We start from the raw sequence: 21902 nt of genomic DNA on the forward strand, positions 1-21902 counted from the left end.
TCCCACAACACATGGGAATTATGGGAGCTACAAGATGAGATTTGGGTGGGGACACAAAGCCAAACCATATCATTCTGCCCCTGGCACCTCCCAAATCTCATATTTTCACATTTCAAAACCAATCATGCCTTCCCAATAGTCCCCCAAAGTCTCAACTAATTTCAGCATTAACTCAAAAGTCCACAGTCCAAAGTCTCATCTGAGACAAGGCAAGTCCCTTCTGCCTATAAGCCTGTCAAATCAAAACAAGTTCGTTACTTCCTGGATACGGTGGGGGTGCAGGCATTGGGTAAATACAGCCATTTCAAATGGGAGGAATTGACGAAAACACAAAGGCTACATGCCCCATGGAATCTGAAATCCAGCAGGGCACTCAAAGAAAGCTCCAAAATGATCTCTTTTGACTCCATGCCTCACATCCAGGTCACACAGATGTAAGAGGTGGGTTCCCATGGTCTTGGGCAGCTTCATCCCTGGGGATGGTGAGGTGAGCACAGGAATCCTCTGCACGGGCACAGACACTGTGATGCCTTCCATGAGGTGAGCGGGGGCTGCAGGGAGAAGCCCGCAGTGTGGTCAGATGGAGAGAAAGCTCGAGAAGCTGTCACATCATGAGCAGGCTGAGGAGGCTGCAGGCCGATGGGCTGAGAGAGCAGACTCTGCATCTGGTGGGTAACAGGATGGACTGGTGGCGAAATCCATGAGGCTTGAAGGGCCTGCTATGGCTCCAGCCGCTTTTTGAGAAAAGTAGTCCCAATTGTTCCCCATCTCAATAGCAGGCACGGTGGAGTTTGTTAGCGTCAGCATGTGAGCACGTTGGCAGAACCCAGCCCTGCTACCTGAGACCCAGATGGTTCCAGCAGGCCTCACGATGTGGGTCAAGGCAATGGGCCAGGTGAGGGGGTGCTCAGGCTCCAGGGTGGCTTGGCAAGACTGCTGCTCAGAGGTGCCCCGTGGTGACCAAAACAACCCAGCCAGTCCTAGCCCTCTTTATGTGAAGGGCAGGCTGTGTAAGCTCCAGGACTGTCTGCAGTACCAGGGAGAGACACTCCTGGGTCTCTGTGAAGCCCACTCCATACACCAGTGGAGCAGACACTTTTGCACCTACCCCCCAGGGATGTATCCTCTTTTTCTTTGCCAACACAACCCTGATTTAGTTCTGTTCTCTACCCTTTGCCCAAGAGCTAAATGCTTCAGGAAGACTGGCTTTGGGGGTGGGGGCAGGGGTGGGTAAGTCCCAGTTCACCAACTCATCAAAGAGCCTGCCAGTGGTTGCCTGAAGCGTGGACATCTGGTATAACTCTGGCCAACAAGCCAGATGCGAGGGGAAGTTCTTCTGGGGCGTAGGGGCGGGGAAGAGAGCGATGGGTGTTCTGAAAAAGGTTTTCTCATTCTCAACAAGAGACAGAAAAATGAAATGGCTCCTTTTCCTGAGTGTTGGCAATGGTGTGCCCAGATGTGACACCTGGAACATTGGCAGCCACCTTGTGACTGAGAGAGCAGTGAGATGAGCAGAAGGAAATGATGGAAGAACCAAGGTCCTCCCCATGTCACTCAGTCACCCAAAAGAACAAGCTTGGAGCCTCCTGCCTTTGGACTTCTTGTTGTGTATAAGCAGCTGATGTAGGCTTTTCTTGTTCCTTGAGATCACGGAATCGCTTGGTACCAGATCTGTGACCTGAGGGACTGCAGCCCATGAGCCATCCCAGTTCTCCCTCTGGGTCCTGTGAATTCATGCCTGAGATCTCTGGATTAGTTCCCTGTTAATTTGCCAAAAATTTAATGGTTTAAACCAACGTAAATTTATTCTTTTACCATTCTGGGGGTCAGAAGTTTAAAATCAAGGTGCTGGCAAGGCCACATTCCTTCTGAAGTCTCCTGGAGGACCCTGTTCCTTGTCTTTTCCAGCATTGCCCATTTGTAAGGACCTTGTGATTGCACTGGGCTCACCTAGATCTCCTAGGATCATATCCTGATCTCGAGATCTGTAATATAATCCCATCTGCAAAGCCCCCTCTACCATGTAACACAGCATACTCACAGGTTCTAGTGACTAGGGCGAGGATATCTGTGGGAGGGAATTATTCAGCCTAACGGCCTCCCTCACCCAAAGTGGTCCATGTGTCCCCCTCCTGGTTCCGCAGAGGCTGGTGGTTCCTGTGGCTTCCTCTCTATGGCACCACTTACATGGGCCCCAGCCTCACAGGCCACCTGGTGTTTCCCACCAATCAGCTTGGGCCTAGTGTCTACTCCTTGTGGGAGAGGAGAGCCTGGGATGGGCGGCGGGGAGAAAGAGAGGGAGAGAGAGGGATTGTGGATGCAGAATGAACCGTAGCTACTTCAAAGTGGAGAGAAATAATGGCCTTGTGCTTTCTCAGTAGCAGCAAAGCTGAAAAAGATGTTGTCAGAGGTCTACCAGATGGTTTCAATGAAATCCGGGGTGTCCTTACGTACTCACTGCTCTGTGGACCCTCCTCAGCATCAGAGTCCCTGCAACTCTGACTCCATCCGGGTGCCTTGACATCTATCAGGGCATATGAGCATCAGAGTTGGACTCGAGAACCAATAGGCCACTGACCTATTTCTCGTCCATTCTGGGCATTGGCTAGACTTGTGCTGGGGAGAATTCAGAGTTGCAGGGTCAGCTTTTGGGAGGTTTCCAGTCATTTTTCTACTTTATATCACATGCTGGGCTTCAGGCTGGGCCAAAGAGGCCCATATGTGGATCCCGGGTGCATTCTGCACACCACATCCCAGACCGCATCTCTGCGTGAGCTTCTGCCTTCTGCCTTTGCATTGGGTGTAAAGTAGGGTCACCTGGACTGTGGGAGGAGGGGTTGGGGGCAGGCTCTAAAGCCCTGCAGCTCTCCAACATCACAGCTTGTGGCTGGGACACTAAAGAAAAATGTTTGACATCAGAACCAATGAAGACAGAGCATTCTAGGGCTTCTCATCACTCCCAACTCCAGAAAGGGATGTGGCGGGGAGTGGACTGAGTTGCCTTTGGGTGGCCACCTCCCACAGCTTGGCAAGGGATGTGTTGTTCCGGCCTCTGAGGCATCAGAGGACCTCATGGTAACTCCAACTTGCTCCCACCCCACCACCCCTGTCTGTCCCCATGGGTGGGAAGATGTCCTAGCTTTGGAACAGAACAGGCTCACCGGGAGAAGTTAATTCATGATGTAAGAGAGGATAAACAGCAACACAAATCTTGTTTGGAGAGTCAGCCCCTTCTCAGAGAGCAGCGCTGAGACATCCTTTTGTTGTCTGGATCCTAGTGACGGTGGCTTCTCACTCTTTGCTTAGATGAGTCCTTTGAGAACTATAAACCTCCAAAGAATGCTTTGTTTAGTGGTGGAAAGAGGAAGAACTGAAAGGAGGAAACGGGGGCCTGTGAGTCAGCAGCGTGGAGGATGACATCAGCGGCCAATGTGGACGTGACACCAGCACTGGCACCAGCAGCCCTGAGTTGGCACAATCTGGCTAAATGTAAATTCTTCTGCCACACTGAGAGTGCCTCTTGCCCTCACTGGGCCTCTCTCCCAGGGAGGTTACATCTATGTCCTTACCCAAAGGAAGTTGGGGCACATCCATGGGATAAGGCTGGGACTGGAAGTCTCCTTGGAAAGGATGGGTCTGAGAACCCGATGCTCACAGGACTGGGTGAAGCACAGTCTCTTGCTATGTAGCCTTCGCTGTCTCTGACCTCGAAAGTCAGCATGAGTCTTCTCAGCAGACAACATGTGTAATTAGCATGAGAGCCTTCTGGAAAGGCACCAGGCTTCTCAGACACAGCCATACATGAATGAAAAGACCCACAATCTGGAGGCCCAGGGGACAGAGGAGGAGGCTGTTGGCTTTGGGTTTGGGCATTTGTCAGTCTTGGTTAGAAATCCCTTCTGGGCTTATCTGCTCAGCGGCTTTGGGCGTCTGTGCCAAGGGTGGCTGGGGGCGTCCACTGGGGAGTCCCCAGATCTGCGGGGTCTGATTCCTCCTGTGTCAGTCCAGGGCGATGACAGATGGGTCTGATTTTGGGCAGAGAATTGCAAACCAGTGTTAATGAGAGACAAGCCTCTCCTAGATGCTTTGGGGAACTTCTCAGCATGTGCTCCTCCCACGTCTTTGTCTCCTTTCCCCTACTCAGCAGCAAGGCAACCCACAGGCTCCAAGCAGTCCCTGGGGAAGGGGGGTGGTGGTGAGGAAGAGACAGTTTTCCACGGAGCCAGGATACAGCGGGGAGCAGCATGCACATCCACATGGGGATGCTGAGGTCACTATGGCTAGAAAGTTGGCCAATTTCTTGATATCTGAAAGTTATCAAGACTCAGACTGTGACCACTGGAGGCCATTCTGCCCACACTGGCCATTGGCCAGGACCACTGGGTGCTTGATGTAGCCGAGAGAAGCCGACTTTGGGGGTAAGATGGCGTAAAGGAATCCCCTCGTTAGCCGAGAAAATGCAAGATCCTTTTGTCAGTCAGGGTTCATGGCTGCAAGCAAAAGCAGCTGCCCCTGGCTGGTGAAGCAGAGACATTTTATTAACAAGACTGTGGGTGGCTCATAGTGTCCCTTGAGCCCCGGAGCACGTGGTTTGGAAGTTGCACCGCCAGGTAGAGAGAGCACCCTAACTTCTGCCACTGAACCTGTCTGGGGAAGACATATTTGCTTTGCTAAAGGGCCCACTACCAACACTCCAATCCTGGGTGCTGGCTGGAAACAGAGCCCCTGCCCCTAGAAACTGGATGTCCTCCCACCATGATCATCTCTGCCTGTTGCCAGGACACATGGTGTGCAGGGAGACCTGCTGCTTCTTGTAAGGGACAGAGCCAGGCCACTTACCTGGCCTTCCTGCCATAGGGGCTGGAGAAGCCAATGTCTGGCACTTTTGATTGTTATAGTGACAGGCCACATTGCGGGGGCACAAACATTGAAGGCAAAACAGGCTTCTGGTGACCAAACAGATGACGGTGGTCCCCAAAAGGCATTAACTGATAGGAACTGACTACAGGGCATCTGACTCTGCTCCTCCTTGGAAGCGACCGACTCACCTCTGCTGAGGGTGGCGGACACTTAAGCTCAGTCACTTGTTCCTGAGTATTAGGTGTTCTGTGTAAACACAACAACCAGTAAACAATTCCTGTTATTTAATTTTTTTAGCTTTATTGAAGTATAATTGTATAGATTATAGATTCAATATATATAATTGAATCTATACAATAAAATTCAAGGTGTACAGTGTGAAGATTTGATGTCCATATACATTGTGAAATGACCACAATCAAATTAGTTAACTCATTTATCACCTTAGTAAGTGTGTGTGTGTGTGTGTGTTGAAAACATTTAAGGTCTATTCTCAGCAAATTTCAAGTAAAGAATTGCTGTATAGTGGGATCTGTTGTTCCTGTTAGGATAACTTCCCTGTTATTATAAATGGAAAAAGTTATAAAGCACACATCCACCAATCAGCTTCCCAAATGTAATTAGACATAGTGAAACATCTATATATGTAATAAACTATCACATCCAAATGTAATTAGACATAGTGAAACATCTATATATGTAATAAACTATCACATTAGGATGTAAAATACTAAGCTGGGTGCGGTGGCTCATGCCTATAATTCCAGCACTTTGGGAGGTTGAGGCAGGCAGGCCACTTGAGGTCAGGAGTTCGAGACCAGCCTGGCCAACATGGTGAAACCCCGTCACTACCAAAAATACTAAAATTAGCCGGGTGTGGGAGTGCACGCCTATAATTCCAGTTACTTGGGAGGCTGAGGCAGGAGAATTGCTTGAACTCAGGAGACAGAGGTTGCAGTGAGCCAAGATTGAGCACTCCAGCCTGGGCGATACAGTGAGACTCTGTCTCAAAAAAAAAAAGGGATGTGAAATACTTAAAACATAGCTTAAAACACTAAGGTTGTTAATGGCTGCTCTGTATGAAGCGACACTGTGATGCCTCTCAGCACCAGCAGCTTGGAAAACCCTCATCCCCGTTGCTGATGCTCACCATGCTTTACACACCCTTCCCGGTGTGATTCTGGTGTTCTGTTAAGTGCAATTGCAATGTTTCCCAAGACTTTACAGACTCACTGTTTTGTTTAAAATGTAGTGTTGTGTTTTAGGGATATAAACATACATTTACCTTAGATAAATTCTGGCCAAAAAAATGTTATTGAGAGGGATACCTATGTTTTTGAAGTTTGCATATTAAAAACCAAGTGGCATCCTGCAATGGGGATATTAACCAGGAAGGTGTTTTCTGGGGAAGGTCTTGATTTGAAGAATATCTCCTGAATGCCAAGGACTTCCCCGTTTTAGCGCTAATGCCCACATTAACCTTAACCCCATTTTCCAGGTGGAAATACCAGGGCTTTCTCAGGGCCCCACTGGGACTGGGACTCAAGCCCAGGTCTGTTTGGCTCCACAATCTTCCCACGATCTGATCCCGTGTCTTGTTTTCTGAGCGTAGCTGAACAAAGCTGACGTATTCAAGAGAAACTACCGAAGTAAGAGAAATAGAAAAAACAGAAGGCAATAGAATTACTCAAGAGTATGAGGCATAGGTTTTTCTGTTTTTAACCTTAAATTTCTATTGCTTACGCATCCCGCTGAGCATGTTGGATTCCACATTCTGCTGGGATGCTGGGGTGAAAAGGTGTGAGCACTGAAGGCAAATGTGGGTGTGAAACCTGAAGTATCAGCGATTAGCTGAGTGTTGGCCACTTGGCCCTTCCCGACCTCAGGCTTCTCAGCTTCAGACAGGGGTGATGCCATTCTCATCAGAACACTGTGGTGAGGGCTTTTTTACTTTTTTTTTTTTTCCTCAGGGCCGTTGTGTTGGTGGCACATTGGATATTTCTAACATGTACAAAGGTATGTGTTTTGATTTACTTTTATTTCTATGTATATGTACTTCTCTTAAAATGCCAAGAGCTTTCTCTTGCTATCATTGCTCCTTTTGAAACAATTCGATTTTCAAGTCTGCTGTCCGTTGTAATGCTAAAGATCGAGTCACTGCCTGAAATTCAAGATTTATGTCTGAAACAGTCAAATCGAACCCTAAAAAAAAAAGAAACTGCATATCGGAAATCAACGCTGTGGAAATGAACTCTATTTGCCATTATGAATAATGTCCAGTATAAGACTATGCTTCTGGAACTCAGTACTGCCTTGAAGTACCAATGGTATTTATTTTCCGAAAATGTAATGGCCTGTCACTGCTTTGAAATGCTTGCTTAGGGCTTTTCTCATGCTATCTTAAAATGCACGGAGTCTCCATTTTTGACATCCGTTTCACATGTAAAACAAAACAAAAATCTACACTGGCCTTGATAATGCGACGATAAAAAGTAAGTAGTGTTAGAAAAGACCCGACGATCTTCATTTTTAGAGATGAACCCATTGAAACAATTTAGGAAATGAGGGGCAAAAGGGAAGACACATTATTGCTAAAGAACATGAGCATAAAAATGAAAGCATTTCCATGTTTAAGAAGGTTGGATAAATGAATAAGGAAAAGCATGCTACTTTTTAATTTAACTGAAAAAAAGGGCGTGGTAAGGATTAAATGACAATAGTGGACGTAAAGTCACGTAGATTTGTGGTTTCAGATGGTGGACTGAAGACACTTGCTTACTTCTCCTTCCACCCAGGAGGCCACAGAAATTACAGAACAACTGCCAAAAGGGAAGGCGCTCATCCTCTCTCCTGCTGCCCTGTGAAGAGATGCCTTTTGTCATGATTGTAAGTTTCCTGAGGTCTGCCCAGCCATGTGGAACTGTGAGTCAATCAAACCTCTTTTCTTTATAAATTAAATAATAATAACAATAAATCCAAACTCGCCAGGCATGGTGGCACATGTCTGTGGTCCCAGCCACTCTGGAAGCTAAGGTGGGAGGACTGCTTGAGACGAGAAATTTGAGATAAGCCTGGGCAACAGAGTAAGACCTTGTTTTTTTTTTTTAAAAAGTCACAACTGCTGAAAGAACATCAGACCCCAAAATTGGGGAAGTTGCTGGAGGACCCGTGGAGGATGGTGCTGGAGCGGTGCAGAAAGTGGACTCTGTTTCTCATTTCCTTTCATTGCCACGTTTCTTCTGAGTTATTGAGGTTCGTACTTCTTTGCCCTGTGTTGACTCTGGGAACCGCTGCCATCTGGCTGCTGCTACCATGATTCCACTGAAACTGTTCTCATGAAAGTGTCTCATGACCTCCCCCTTGCTAAGTCCAGCATCCAGCGGTCATATCACTGTTTATATCTTAGGCAACCTGTTAGCAATATTTGTGATGGTTTTCCACTTCCTGAAACCTGGTCTTTTCTTCATTTCCACGACACTCAACCCTTTGGTTTTCTTCCACCTCACTGGCGGCTCCTGCTCTGTCTTCTTGGCTGGCTTCGCTCTCTCTGCCTGGTCTCTGAACATCCCTGTTCCCCAGTCCTGGCCCCTTTCCATCACCTTCCATATTGTTGATGAGCTCCTCCATTCTCACAGCTATAGACACTACGTCTCGATGACTCCTGCATCTGTCTGTAGCCTCGTTCTCTCCTGGAAGCTTCAGACTTGCATCCTCAATTGCATCAAAAACAAAACAACAACAAACCTTTTTAGCTGGATGTAGTAGCCCATGTGTGTGTTCCCAGCTACTCAGGAGGCCAAGGCAGGACTGATTAAGCCCAGGTGTTCGAAACCAGCTTGGACAACGTAGCAAGACACTGTCCCAAAAAACAAAAACAACCTTTTTCAAAATAAATTTTTTCAAATTTATACAAAGTTTACAAAAATAAATATAGCACAGAAAACACCTGTATATGCTTTACCCAGATTTACCCACAGTTAACATTTACTCCATTTGCTTTATTTTTTTCTCCCTCTCTGTATGTTCCTTTGTGTGTATATACATTGATAACACACACATATATAATATGTAATGTTATGCGTGGTGTGTGTGTGTGTGTGTGCGTGGTGTGTGTGTGTGTGGTGTGTGTGTGCGTGGTGTGTGTGTGTGGGTGGTGTGTGTGTGTGCGTGGTGTGTGTGTGTGCGTGGTGTGTGTGTGTGCGTGGTGTGTGTGTGTGTGTGCGTGCGTGGTGTGTGTGCGTGGTGTGTGTGCGTGGTGTGTGTGCGTGATTGTGTGTGTGCGTGGTGTGTGTGTGCGTGGTGTGTGTGTGCGTGGTGTGTGTGTGTGCGTGGTGTGTGTGTGTGCGCGTGGTGTGTGTGTGCGTGGTGTGTGTGTGTGCGTGGCGTGTGTGTGCGTGGCGTGTGTGTGCGTGATTGTGTGTGTGCGTGGTGTGTGTGTGTGCGTGGTGTGTGTGTGCGTGGTGTGTGTGTGTGCGTGGTGTGTGTGTGTGCGCGTGGTGTGTGTGTGCGTGGTGTGTGTGTGTGCGTGGCGTGTGTGTGCGTGGCGTGTGTGTGTGTGCGTGGTGTGTGTGTGCGTGGTGTGTGTGTGTGCGTGGTGTGTGTGTGCGTGGTGTGTGTGTGTGCGTGCGTGGTGTGTGTGTGCCTGGTGTGTGTGTGCGTGGTGTGTGTGCGTGGTGTGTGTGTGTGCGTGATGTGTGTGTGTGCGTGCATGGTGTGTGTGTGCGTGGTGTGTGTGTGTGCGTGGTGTGTGTGTGTGTGCGTGGTGTGTGTGTGCGTGGTGTGTGTGTGCGTGGTGTGTGTGTGTGCGTGGTGTGTGTGTGTGCGTGGTGTGTGTGTGTGCGTCGTGTGTGTGTGTGCGTGGTGTGTGTGTGCGTGGTGTGTGTGTGCGTGGTGTGTGTGTGCGTGGTGTGTGTGTGTGTGTGCGTGGTGTGTGTGTGCGTGGTGTGTGTGTGTGTGCATGGTGTGTGTGTGTGTGTGTGTGTGTGTGTGGAGTACATTTTATTTTTTTCCCAGAACCATTTGAAGTCATGGTCCTTTGCTTCTAAACACTTCAGTTTTCTTCGGGATAAAAGGTTTTCTCTTACCTAACAGTGAAGTTCTCAACTTCAGAAAATTCAACATTGCTTCCATGCTGTATCTCTTTTTTGTTGAACTTTTAATTTTTTTTTTAGTTCAATAGCTGTTTGGGGAACAGGTGGGTATTTGGTTATATGGATACGTTCTTCAGTGGTGATTTCTGAGCCATGCTTTATCTTCTCTATGATTCACAATGCGATTTTGTCAGTTAACCCAAAAATATCCTTTATGGCTTATTTAAAAGACTCTAGTACAAGATCAGTCTAGAATCAGATATTGCATTTAACTGTGATGTCTCTTTGGCCTCTAATCTGAAACACTTCCACAGCCTTTCTTTGTCATTCTTGACATTGACATTTTTTAAAAACTGAGTATAATTTTATTGAATCCTGATAGTCCCTGCCCCCACCCCATGAAGTCAGAACTATTATTATTCTCATTTTGCATACAGGGAAACTGAAACATACAGAGGGTAAGGAATTTGCTTGACATCACAATTAGTAAAAGTCAGAGCAAGGATTCAGATCTGTACTAAACCCACCGACTTGACCATCTTAGAGCTGCTTACTTACAATACCTTCATAAAACTCACAAAAATATCCTTATTAATGTTTTAACTTTATATTACACTGTACGTCGACATTTCTGAAAAATACAGATCCCTCTCATTTAAAAAAATTTTTTAAATAGGACTTCCTCCTTTTGGTTTTGCCTGACGTTTTCACAAGATTAGGTTCAGGTTGCTTGTGCCCTGCTGGCATACGACGTGGTGAGGTGTGTCCTTGTGCCCTGCTGGAATACGACGTGGTGAGGTGTGTCCTTGTGCCCTGCTGGAATACGACGTGGTGACGTGTGTCCTTGTGCCCTGCTGGCATACGACGTGGTGAGGTGTGTCCTTGTGCCCTGCTGGCATACGACGTGGTGACGTGTGTCCTTGTGCCCTGCTGGCATACGACGTGGTGAGGTGTGTCCTTGTGCCCTGCTGGCATACGACGTGGTGACGTGTGTCCTTGTACCCTGCTGGCATACGACGTGGTGAGGTGTGTCCTTGTGCCCTGCTGGCATACGACATGGTGACGTGTGTCCTTGTGCCCTGCTGGAACACGACGTGGTGAGGTGTGTCCTTGTGCCCTGCTGGCATACGACGTGGTGACGTGTGTCCTTGTGCCCTGCTGGAACACGACGTGGTGAGGTGTGTCCTTGTGCCCTGCTGGCATACGACGTGGTGAGGTGTGTCCTTGTGCCCTGCTGGCATACGACGTGGTGACGTGTGTCCTTGTGCCCTGCTGGAATATGACGTGGTGACGTGTGTCCTTGTGCCCTGCTGGAATACGACATGGTGACGTGTGTCCTTGTGCCCTGCTGGCATACGACGTGGTGAGGTGTGTCCTTGTGCCCTGCTGGAACACGACGTGGTGAGGTGTGTCCTTGTGCCCTGCTGGAACACGACGTGGTGACGTGTGTCCTTGTGCCCTGCTGGAATATGACGTGGTGACGTGTGTCCTTGTGCCCTGCTGGAACACGACGTGGTGACGTGTGTCCTTGTGCCCTGCTGGAATGACGTGGTGACGTGTGTCCTTCTCAGGGCACAACATCTGGAGGCACACAGCATCTGCCCATGCCTCATTGGTGAGGGTGATTTTGATCACCCTGTCAAGGTGCTGCTTGACTTCTCCCCTGTATATTCACTGGTTCTTCCCTCCCTCTGCCTTGTAAATAACATGTGGTCTGTGGGGGGACACTTTAAGACCAGACAAATATCCAGTTCCTCATCAAAATTTACCTCTAGATTTAGCATCTACTGATGATTTGTCCCTGACCCAACCTTTACTGAGAGGGCTGGAACTTGGTGCTTTTCCAACTCCATCCGACACTCCCTCCACACTGACCTGTCAACCCTTGGTCTTGTGCTGGAAGTAAGACCCTCCTTCTCCCCACCCATCTGCTTACTCATCTGTTGATGATCAGTATGGACTCATGACGTTCTTCTTTCAATGGTTAGTAACTCCATACTGCACTTCTTTAGGTGCTGAGATTGCATTTCTTTTGAGATGGAGTCTTGCTGTGTAGCCAGGCTGGAGTGCAATGGTGCGATCTTGGCTCACTGCGACCACCCCCTCCTGGGTTCAAGCGATTCTCCTGCCTTAGCCTCCCAAGCAGCTGGGATTACAGGCACATGCCGCCATGCCTGGCTAATTTTTTGTATTTTTAGTAGAGACGGGGTTTCACTGTGTTCTCCAGGCTGGTCTCAAACTCCTGAGCTCAGGCAATCCACTCGCCTCAGCGTCTCAAAATGCTGGGATTATAGGCATGAGCCACCATACCCAACCGGGACTGCATTTATGTCATCTTCTCTTAGCTGTCTCACGGACAGTTCACACTTAACTTGTCCGAAGCAGAACCCTTGATTTCCCTCCCCAAACTAATCTCCACCTGACCTTGCTCTTTCCCATCCTGGGAAGTCATTATCATCCACCCAGTGGCTCAAGCCAGAGACCTGGGTGTCATCCCTGGTCCTCCCTTTCCCTCGGACCCTCACCTAATTCATACGCAAGTTCTCTTCTGGAATTCAGTTTTGCAAAAAAGGAACGAAAGAAAACACACAGATACACACAAACCTCAATTAATGAGCTAAATGGACAGAGCTAAAGATTGAATTAGTGAGCTGGAGGAGTGGTTTTCAAATTTCATTGTGGATTGGAATCACCGGGGGAGATGTTAAAGCTCTCCGTGTCTAGGGTGCATACTATATAAATTAATGAGGTTTCTGGGGTGGGTCCAGACAGCATCAGCTTTTAAAGCTCTCTCAATTTTGATGAGCAAAAGAGGTTTCCAAGAAGGAGAGGCAAAAGGAAAAATAAAATAAAGTTTATGGTTGAGGAATCTGTTTGACAGATTTAGGACTTTCTATACCCATAGGAGATCCAACGGGGGAGAAGGGAGAGGAGGAAATGAAGAACTGGTATATAATCTTAATATATTCATGGATGTGAAGACTCGAGTAGTTTATAACTTCAACAAAAGATATCCTTACACCAATAGAATTTTTTCATTCTATTTGTAAAACAGACCCTTGACTTCCTAAGGAAAAGAGAATGTGTATGAACACTCAGAGTCAAAGGGAGGCTGGTTTCCAGTTCTCAGATGTCAGAGTAGAGGTTCCGTTGAAAATTTCTTCTCAATATGAGGCCCCAAACAACAAGGAGAGCAAGAAACAGAAATGGAAACTCAATCTTTGATTAAACTAGGAAACATCTGAGGCCCAGCACCACATTTGAGGAAGGGCTGCCAGTGAAGAAAAGGTCGGCAGTGTGGGGTGAGGATGCTGAACGTGCTGTGACTGCAGCAATCCGCTCCATTCAGCAGAGAACCTTCTGCAACATGAGAGGTTCACAGGGACCGAAACCAACAAAAACTTACCTGAGACTGAGGTAGGAGGCAGGCGAACTCCGACCCAGGTTGGAGACTGGACAAAGCTGGGAAGAGATGCCAAAAGCATGGTTCTTTAAGATGCGCCCACCAGCGCCATGCCAGTTTACCATTGCCATGGCAACACCCAGAAGTTACCACCCCTTGCCACTGGCAGCACCTGGAACCTACCACCCATTGTCTAGCTAATTGTGAATAGCCTGTGCCTTAATTACCATATTGTGAAAGTAGGTCTCACTGTTGCCCTGGCTGCTGCCTCTTGGGTAGCCTTGCTCTGAAGGAGCAGTCATGCAACTGTAACCCTGTTTGCCTCAACCAACAACTAGCCCTTGAATTCTTCCCTGAGTGAAGCCGAGAACCTACCCTGCATGAAAACCATGAGAACAGAGTATGAGGACCAAGGGCAATAGCTTCCCTGGACCTGTTTCCTCTAGGAGAGGCTGTGCTGAAGGACAGAATCTTAGGTCAACCATCTTTGCAGGAGACATTCTGAGGGTGAGGCAGATGGAAGAGAGGGACTGAATTATAAGAACCTCTGTAGTCGCAGCCTCTTTTGAGTGGGGAGAAGACACATAGTTTTTGTTTCTGTCCTCTCTGCTCCTGGCTCCCACCTTCCCACCATGCCTCCTCCACCCCGACAAGACACCTGAGCAAAGATGGCTTCACAGCAGAAATCTATCAAAACTTTTAAGGAAGATACATGTAATGTCCCTAGAAAAGAAAACGCATCCGATTCAACAAAACACTGACACGGAAATATCACAAAAGGAGTAAAATAGAAAAGGTTGCGACTTTACTTAGTAATGTTGTACAAAGTTTAAATTAAATTATGAGCTAATGGAGTCCAACAGTATGTTGGAAAAATAAATCACTATGATCAGGAGGACGCTATGCCAACAATGGAAAGATATTTCAATATTAGAAAATGACGAGCATACTCACATGGTTACCTTCATAGTTGCTGATAAGGCATTTGGCAAAATTTAATATGCATATTTGACCAGAAGTGTTTTATAAACTAGGAATAGGTAAATAATTTTAAACCAGTAAGTGGTAAATAAAGCAAATATCGATAGTTCAGAGTTGCCATTATGCTCAAAGTGGGAGAAAATGAGAACGAGTCTAACGGAAATAGCAGGAGGCAGTTTCTGTAGTTCGATGTTATTCTGGAAGTATCAAATCATACGTGTAGACAAAAAAGATAAACTGTGAAGAGAAAGAGACGTTTATAATTATTATTAGGTTATTTTATATCTGAAAAACCGAAGAAAATAATCTGAGTAATTTCTTATAACAAGGGAAATTCATAAAGTTGATGAATACAAAATCAACCAAGATGCAAAATAACTTGCTTTTTTATATACAAGTAATAGCCAGTTATAATGGAGGAAAGGAACTGTCTATGACAACACAATGACAAAATACTCAAGTGACAAGACACACAAGATCTAAATGAAGAGGACTCTAAAATGTTGTTGAGATAAAAAAAAAGGCTTGGAAAAGATGTAAATACATAATCTATTTCTGTCTAGGGATGATTAAATATCATAAAGATGGCAATTTTCCATAAGAGAATCCATAAATTTAATACAATCCTAATACAAAATACCAATAAGAAGTGTTTGTGACTAAAAGTCTGCAGAAAAGTAGGCATGCAAGCACAGCCAGGACTTTCCTGAAAAAGACAGAGACACCTGATAGGGCTGGGGAGCGCGGTGGGGACTCAGGAAATAGCTCTACCAGAACTGAAACCCATCTTTAAAGCCACAGCAATTGAAGCAATATTGTACTGGGCATGAAGAAACCTACAAATCGATGGATCAGAATGGAGAGTCCAGAAACAGACACAAACACACATATGAACACATGATAAGATAGCATTGCACGTTCATGAAGGAAGGTAGGCTGTTAAAAATAATGTTTATGCTCTGGAGAACCATTTGGGAAAGTGCTACGGACTGATTGTTTGTGTCTGCCCTTCCCAAATTCACATGTTGAAATCTTAACCCCCCAAGGTGAGGTCCTTGGGAGGTGATTAGGTCATGAGGGTGGGGCCCTCACAAATGGAATTAGTGTCCTTATAAGAAGAGACAACAGAGAGCGTGCTTCCTCCCCCTCTCTCTGCTCTTTTCTCCTTGTGATAATACATTGAGAAGTTGGTAATCTGCAAGTCAGAATGAGGACCCTTTCCAGACACAGAATCTGTTGGCACCTTGGTCCTGGGCTTCCCAGACTTAATTCCTGTGAGAAATACATGGTTATTATGTAAGCTGCTCACTCTATGGTATTCTGTTACAGCAGCCCAAGCTGACCAAGACTGAAAACTGGTTTTCCCTGCTTCACTTCTCATATGACCAAATTGCAGTTAGATTCAAGATTTAACCTTATAAAATGAAATTAGGAAAGCATAAAATTTAAGGCAGTTAAAAATAACTGTTACACAAAACTCAGAAGCCAGAGAGAAGATTAATAAATTTAATAATATAAATAAAATAATTCTGCATAGCAATCAGAGAAAAATATCACTCTAAACAAAGTCAAAAGAGAAATGATGCTTTGATGGAGAATGGATGGGGAAAATATTTGCAACCGAAATTAAATTATTGAATATAACAATGTTATATTGTTATATTCAAGTCAAGTCAAAAATAAAAAGCCGAACCTGTCAAAGAAAAAGAACAAAGGACAAGAAAAGGAAGCACGGATGGTCCTTAAACGTATGAGACAATGCCTGGCCCGCTCATACTGACACAAATGCAAGTACAGGCAATGAGGCCCCGTTTTTCATCTATCTGGTATCAAACCAAAAACTCTGACAGGATGTTGTGTTTCCGGCGACGTGGGGAAGCATGCTTACATACCTAAGGTAAGAATATAAATTGGTGGAGCCTGTACCATCGTTATCAGAATTAAAAACACACGTAAGTGCTCTTCAACTACGGTCACACGTCTGAGAAGTTATTAGACAGATATGTTCACATGTGTAGAAGGCTGTGCATGCAACCTTCCTGAAACATTACTTTGAAAAGTAAAATCTCAGAAACATGCTTAGTGTCCACAATGGGGGACTGGATAAATAAATGACACAGTTTTCATACAGTGGAATACACAAGAACGAGGCAGCTTTATACATACTGATAGGAAGGATTTAAAAAATACACACTGAATAATTACATAACTGTATGCTGATATATGCCTAGGATATTTCTGGAAAAAAATGGAAGAGATTTTCTCTGGGGAGGAGAACTGGATAGCTGGGGAACAGCAGTGAAAGAAAGAGGGTGGCTTTATGCCATGCTTTGTGAGTTTTGTACTCTGGGTATATAGTATCCATCTTTTAAAAAAGTAATAGCTAAAAGAATCAGAAGAGGGGCTTTTTTCTCAACCAAATAGGATATACTTTAAAGTTATAGAAATGGAAATTGTGACATTGCTGTAGAATAGGCAAGTAGGTCAGAGGGACAGAATAAACTCAAGAATTAGACTGTCTTAGTCTGTTTGTGCTACTGTAACAAAATATCATAGCCTGGATGGCATATAAATAACAACCCAGAAGAACTGTTTATAAGAATTGCTTCTCACAGTTCCGGAGGCTGGGAACTCCAAGGCTGAGGCGTCAGCAGGTTCAGTGCTGGCTGAGGACTTGCACTCTCTCCTTCATAGATGATGCCTTCTCACTGTGTCCTCACATGGTGGAAAGGAAACCGGAGCACTCTGGAGTCGCCTTTATGAGGGCACTAATCCCATTCTTAAGGGCTCCACCCTCCTGGCCTAGTTACCTGCTAATACCATGACACACAGTTGGGCTAACTGGTTATTCATAGAGAAGAAAGAGGTATTGAATTTCCATCTTGCATTATCCACGCATGTAAACTCCCACTTGTTTAAAGGCTTAATGTCCAAAACAAAGCCACAAAATATTTTAAAGAAACATAGGCAAATATGTGGTTTTTGACTTTGGGAAGGGAAGTCTTTAAAAGACACAAAAAGCTCTCCCTCCGCACCTCCCAAAAAGCTGGGCGAGGTGGCATCTGTAGTTCGAGCTGTTCAGAGGCTAAGGCAGGAGAATCTCCTGAACCCAGGAGTTTGTGTCCATCCTGGACAACATAGCAAGACTCCATTCCTAAAAAAGAAGAAGAAGGGAAAAAGGATGAAAGAAAAGAAAGAAGGACAGAAACTCTTCAAATTAATCTCTCTCTCTCTCTCTCTCTCTTTAAGACAGAGTCTCATTCTGTTGCCAGGCTGGAGTGCAGTGCCACAATGTCGGCTCACTGCAACCTCCGACTCCCTGGTTCAAGTGATTCTCCTGCCTCAGCCTCCCAAGTAGCTGGGATTACAGGCGCGTGGCACCATGCCTGGTTAATTTTTGTATTTTTAGTAGAGACGGGGTTTCACCACCCTGGCCAGGATGGTCTGGAACTCCCAACCTCGTGATCCACCCCTCTCGACCTCCCAAAGTGCTGGGATTACAGGCGTGATCCGCCGCGCCCGGCTATATCTCTTAAGTATGTGTGTGTGTGTGTGTGTGTGTATGCGTGCACGCGCATTTATATTCCAAACTCATAATAGTGGTTCCCTTAGGTAAGGTTGGGTATGGATGGGGTGGGAATGGAGGGCTTTAGCTTTACATGTAAAGGGCTATAAAAATTATTATTTAAGGAATTTATTATTGCTGTTAATTATGTAATAATTTCAAACTAATTTCTAATTTTTTAAAAATAGAGATGGGGTCTCACTGTGTTGACCAAGCTGGTCTTGAACTGTTCCTCTTAGCTGGTCCTCCCACCTCAGCCTCCCAAAGTGCTGGGATGACAGGCGTGAGCCACCACCCCCAGTCTCTTACCCAAAAATAATGGAAAAAATCCTCCCAAACTGAAGAAAGCCAATACATCTTTAGAATAAAAGAGCCTGTTGAGAGTTGAGCATGAACAATGAAAAAAAGAGATTCAAACCCAAATATATCCTCTTACAATTTTATAATGATAATGGTACATAGAAAAATCTTAAACGCTCTCAGAGAGCAGAGACTTTCAGTTTATATGGCAAATGGTTTCTCCCCAAACAAACCATTTTCAGGAGCCTCTGGCCCTAGTGTATTCCTCCTGCCCACGTACGTCTGTCTGGGGTCTATGGTAATAGAGGCCCTTCAGCTAATGTCCCACCCGCAGAAGGAATTGCTGAAGCCACTGCGAGAGGGAGGTCAGCTCTGGGTTTGAACCATGGTAATCCTCCCCAGTCTGCTCCTTAGGCATCTCGCACTGAGGTTTCTGTTTGTCCAGGAGCAGGTAAAATGAAACTCCTTTGAACAGAATGAGCGGTGAGCCCGTCGCGGGCCCCGAATCCTCACGACAGCGTTCCTTACTTCCCTACTCCTTGTGGACCAGAACACCTGATGGTTTTGTAGGATTTTCCAAGATGCTTTCTTTACCTACTCTGTCCTCACTGCTGAGCGATTTTAAAATGTAAGATGCAATCAACCACCCAAAGAACGTATGAGCCAGTGGCACAGAGCTGGGTCCTTTGTCCTAAGGCTGCGATTTCAGGAATTTCTTAGATAATGCGTCTTTTATGTGTTGCGATGATGAAAGGCTCTAGTGGAACGCCCTGTTTACACAGAATGTGACATTTATAAGTTTCCAGGAAAAGGCCCTGCCTGGCTGGCAGAACAGAATCACCAGCAGACTCAGAATCAGGCGGGGATGCTTCTGATGTTCACGTTATCCACACCCATGGGACGCAGCCCTTTTGCCAGTGGTTGGCGGAACACAGGAAAGGCATGTCCTGGAAGACCCTCCGATTCCAAACCCATGCAGACACTCAGCCCCGCCCACGCTGGAGCCTGGGATGCTCTTGTTGCAGCTTCAGGAGGAGCCTCAATTTCCCTCAGAAAGGATGTTTAGATCCTCAGAATGCAGTGGCCCAGTGCTATACGCAACAAATGTGAAAGAGCAAACTGGAAAAAAGACTTGTCATATAACTGATGGAGGATGAATATTATTCCCATATTTATTCTTCTGGCAACGGAGCATGAGAGGGGCTCATCCCACTACACCCTCGTGTCACTGGAACCGTGAGAGATAAAAAATGACACCCTGGCTGGGGGCGGTGGCTCAAGCCTGTAATCCCAGCACTTTGGGAGGCCGAGGTGGGTGGATCACGAGGTCAAGAGATCGAGACCATCCTGGTCAACATGGTGAAACCCCGTCTCTACTAAAAATGCAAAAAATTAGCTGGGCATGGTGGCACGTGCCTGTAATCCCAGCTACTCAGGAGGCTGAGGCAGGAGAATTGCCTGAACCCAGGAGGCGGAGGTTGCGGTGAGCCGAGATTGCGCCATTGCACTCCAGCCTGGAATAACAATGAGCGAAACTCCGTCTAATAAAAAAAAAGGGGGGTCATTGGCTGAGCGCCTGAGAAGAAAACATTTTCCTTATGATTGCTCCTTTCTGTTTTGTTTTGTTGTTCCACAGTCTGGCTACGAGCAAATGATTGTTCCTTTATGTCTCATCTGTGAATTTTCTGTCCATGTCCTTTGTCCACCTACGGGGACATTGATGGATTTGCTGTTGTTGGTCACCTGCTTAAGTGCGTTCAGTACAAGTACACTTGGCCTGTCACATATATGGAAAATAATTTTCCTAACTGGCTTGAGTTGAAAGTTGGTTGTTGCTGCATTTTGTCATGCGGAAAGCTCCAGTTCTTAAGTGATCATCAAACCTGTTGATATTTCCTTTTAAAGATATTTCCCCTCTTCCTTTTGTAGGGCCATCCCAGAGGAAAGAGCTTCTTGCCGTAGATTCTTTCTGAAAATGACGGACTTCTCTGCAAGTCAGGCAACAATAATGATATCGTTCAATGCACTTCAGCTGACTTGATGACACTTGGGGACAAGGACACAGTGGCATACCAAGAGTAGGTGGTGGGAACAGCCTACCCTGCACACAGCAATAAAGGAGTGTCTTATGTGCAGCATCACTAAAAACAGTAATAAAACTGACGACAAGGTGGCCAGGTTTTATTACCACTATATGCTGGTTATTCTAAGCAATGTCCGTGATAAAGCACTTACTCCTTCCCCCAAACCATTTATTAGTCTAAGTCCTAAACGGTTGGTGCTATTAGTGCTGGCTTTTGGTGATACATGTCCAAGCTTAAAGAGTGCACGTTTTATTACGATGTGTTAATAAACATTGCCCTCTACATGGAGGTTAATCTGGAACACCTCCAATTACGCAGGATATAAGCAGAGTCAGTTGCAGGCTGGTTTCAAGAGTCCGTTTGCAAGGGTGACAATTCAGGATTGTTGGCGCTTGCTTCTGGGGCAGTCGGCTTCTCCTACTCCAGACGTACTCCATATTTCCTCACGGAACCAGGAGGGTGGAAGTGAATGAGGCTCGCCCGATGAACTGGACTCAGTTCAGTTCTGCCTGTCTGGGTGTGAGCCAGTCTCTGAAGCTTTGGAGCTCACTCTTTTGAAAGTGTATCTTTGTGCATGGCCCCACTTAAAAAAATACATTAGGGTAATGATTAATCCATGACTTTTAAATTTTTGTATTGTAATATTTATTTTGCTTTTACTAAAAAGTTTTTACTGGCAAAATTATATATACAAAGCTCAATCCTGCCACTGTGTCCTCTGGCTATTAGTATTCTTTCCGTTACATTATGACCAAAGATTATTTCATTGCATGTGGGGATGTTGAAGGTGATCTTCTTGAAACTAACACAATGGGTGTGCCACAGCAGGTGTGTTTCCCAGTCTTCACCACAGGGCCTTGTCACTCGCAAGGGGGAAGGGCAGGTGGCAGGTATGGTTGTGAAGAAGGGATGGCCAGCAGGACTGGCTGGTTTCTTATCATTCAACTTCCATTCAATGCAGGTCAACTCTCCTGGGGTCGTCCTGAGCAATGCCTCCAGACCTGTCTTGACAGTGCCCACCTGGCCTTGGGGGACAACCCACTGAATACACAAGAGTGTTCTCTGTAGGCAGCCCTGCTGCCCGTCCTTGCAGAATGTGTTCTTTCCTGCTGCTGGTAGGCAGGGGTCTGCAGGCGAGATGCGTCACTGTGGTCTCTCTCCATGGTGACCAATGACCGGCTGGGAAAGGGCTTCCTCCAGCTGCTCTCGACCCGGCAGAGGCAGGAGAGGTGGTACCCCTTGAGCCTCATGGTGCTGGTGTCTTGACTAGTCTCTGAGTACTCTCTGGGGCCACAGGCAAAGAGAGAGCAACCATCTTTTCCTGCCCCACAAAACTGCTGACATGGTTTTGACACTGTCTGGAGTCCTAATGTCAGGCTCACTTGGCATAAGCAGCTCAACTAGAAGAGCAAGTGGGAAGGAGGGCGTCAGGCCACGTGACTGTGTTTAGTGTTGGTTCAGTTCTGAGTTCTGCCAGTGATTTCAGGAGGGTCAACCTGAGGTTGTTATCTCTGCCAGAGCTCCACGCCACCTGGAGGAGCCTCAGGAGCTGTCCAGTTTGAGAAAGAGAGCTTTTTTTGGAGCTGATCACAAAGATGCTTGGAGTGAAGGGGACTGAT

At 46.3% G+C, this 21902-nt stretch overlaps 2 long non-coding RNA genes across 2 annotated transcripts; one reads left to right on the plus strand and one right to left on the minus strand.

Annotated features, from left to right (window-relative positions):
• Positions 1 to 6487: 6487 nt before the first annotated feature.
• LOC144582844 (uncharacterized) lies at positions 6488 to 20898 on the plus strand. The gene is made up of 4 exons (XR_013536295.1): positions 6488 to 6876; positions 7656 to 7746; positions 7973 to 8112; positions 20129 to 20898. It is a non-coding gene; the product is annotated as an uncharacterized LOC144582844 (long non-coding RNA).
• LOC108592015 (uncharacterized) lies at positions 14137 to 17156 on the minus strand. Its single transcript, XR_001911993.3, has 2 exons — positions 16948 to 17156; positions 14137 to 14571 (listed from the first exon to the last, which is right to left on the minus strand). It is a non-coding gene; the product is annotated as an uncharacterized LOC108592015 (long non-coding RNA).
• Positions 20899 to 21902: the final 1004 nt, after the last annotated feature.

The sequence above is a fragment of the Callithrix jacchus genome, chromosome 5, assembly GCF_049354715.1.
Source record: "Callithrix jacchus isolate 240 chromosome 5, calJac240_pri, whole genome shotgun sequence".
Lineage (NCBI taxonomy): Eukaryota > Metazoa > Chordata > Mammalia > Primates > Cebidae > Callithrix > Callithrix jacchus.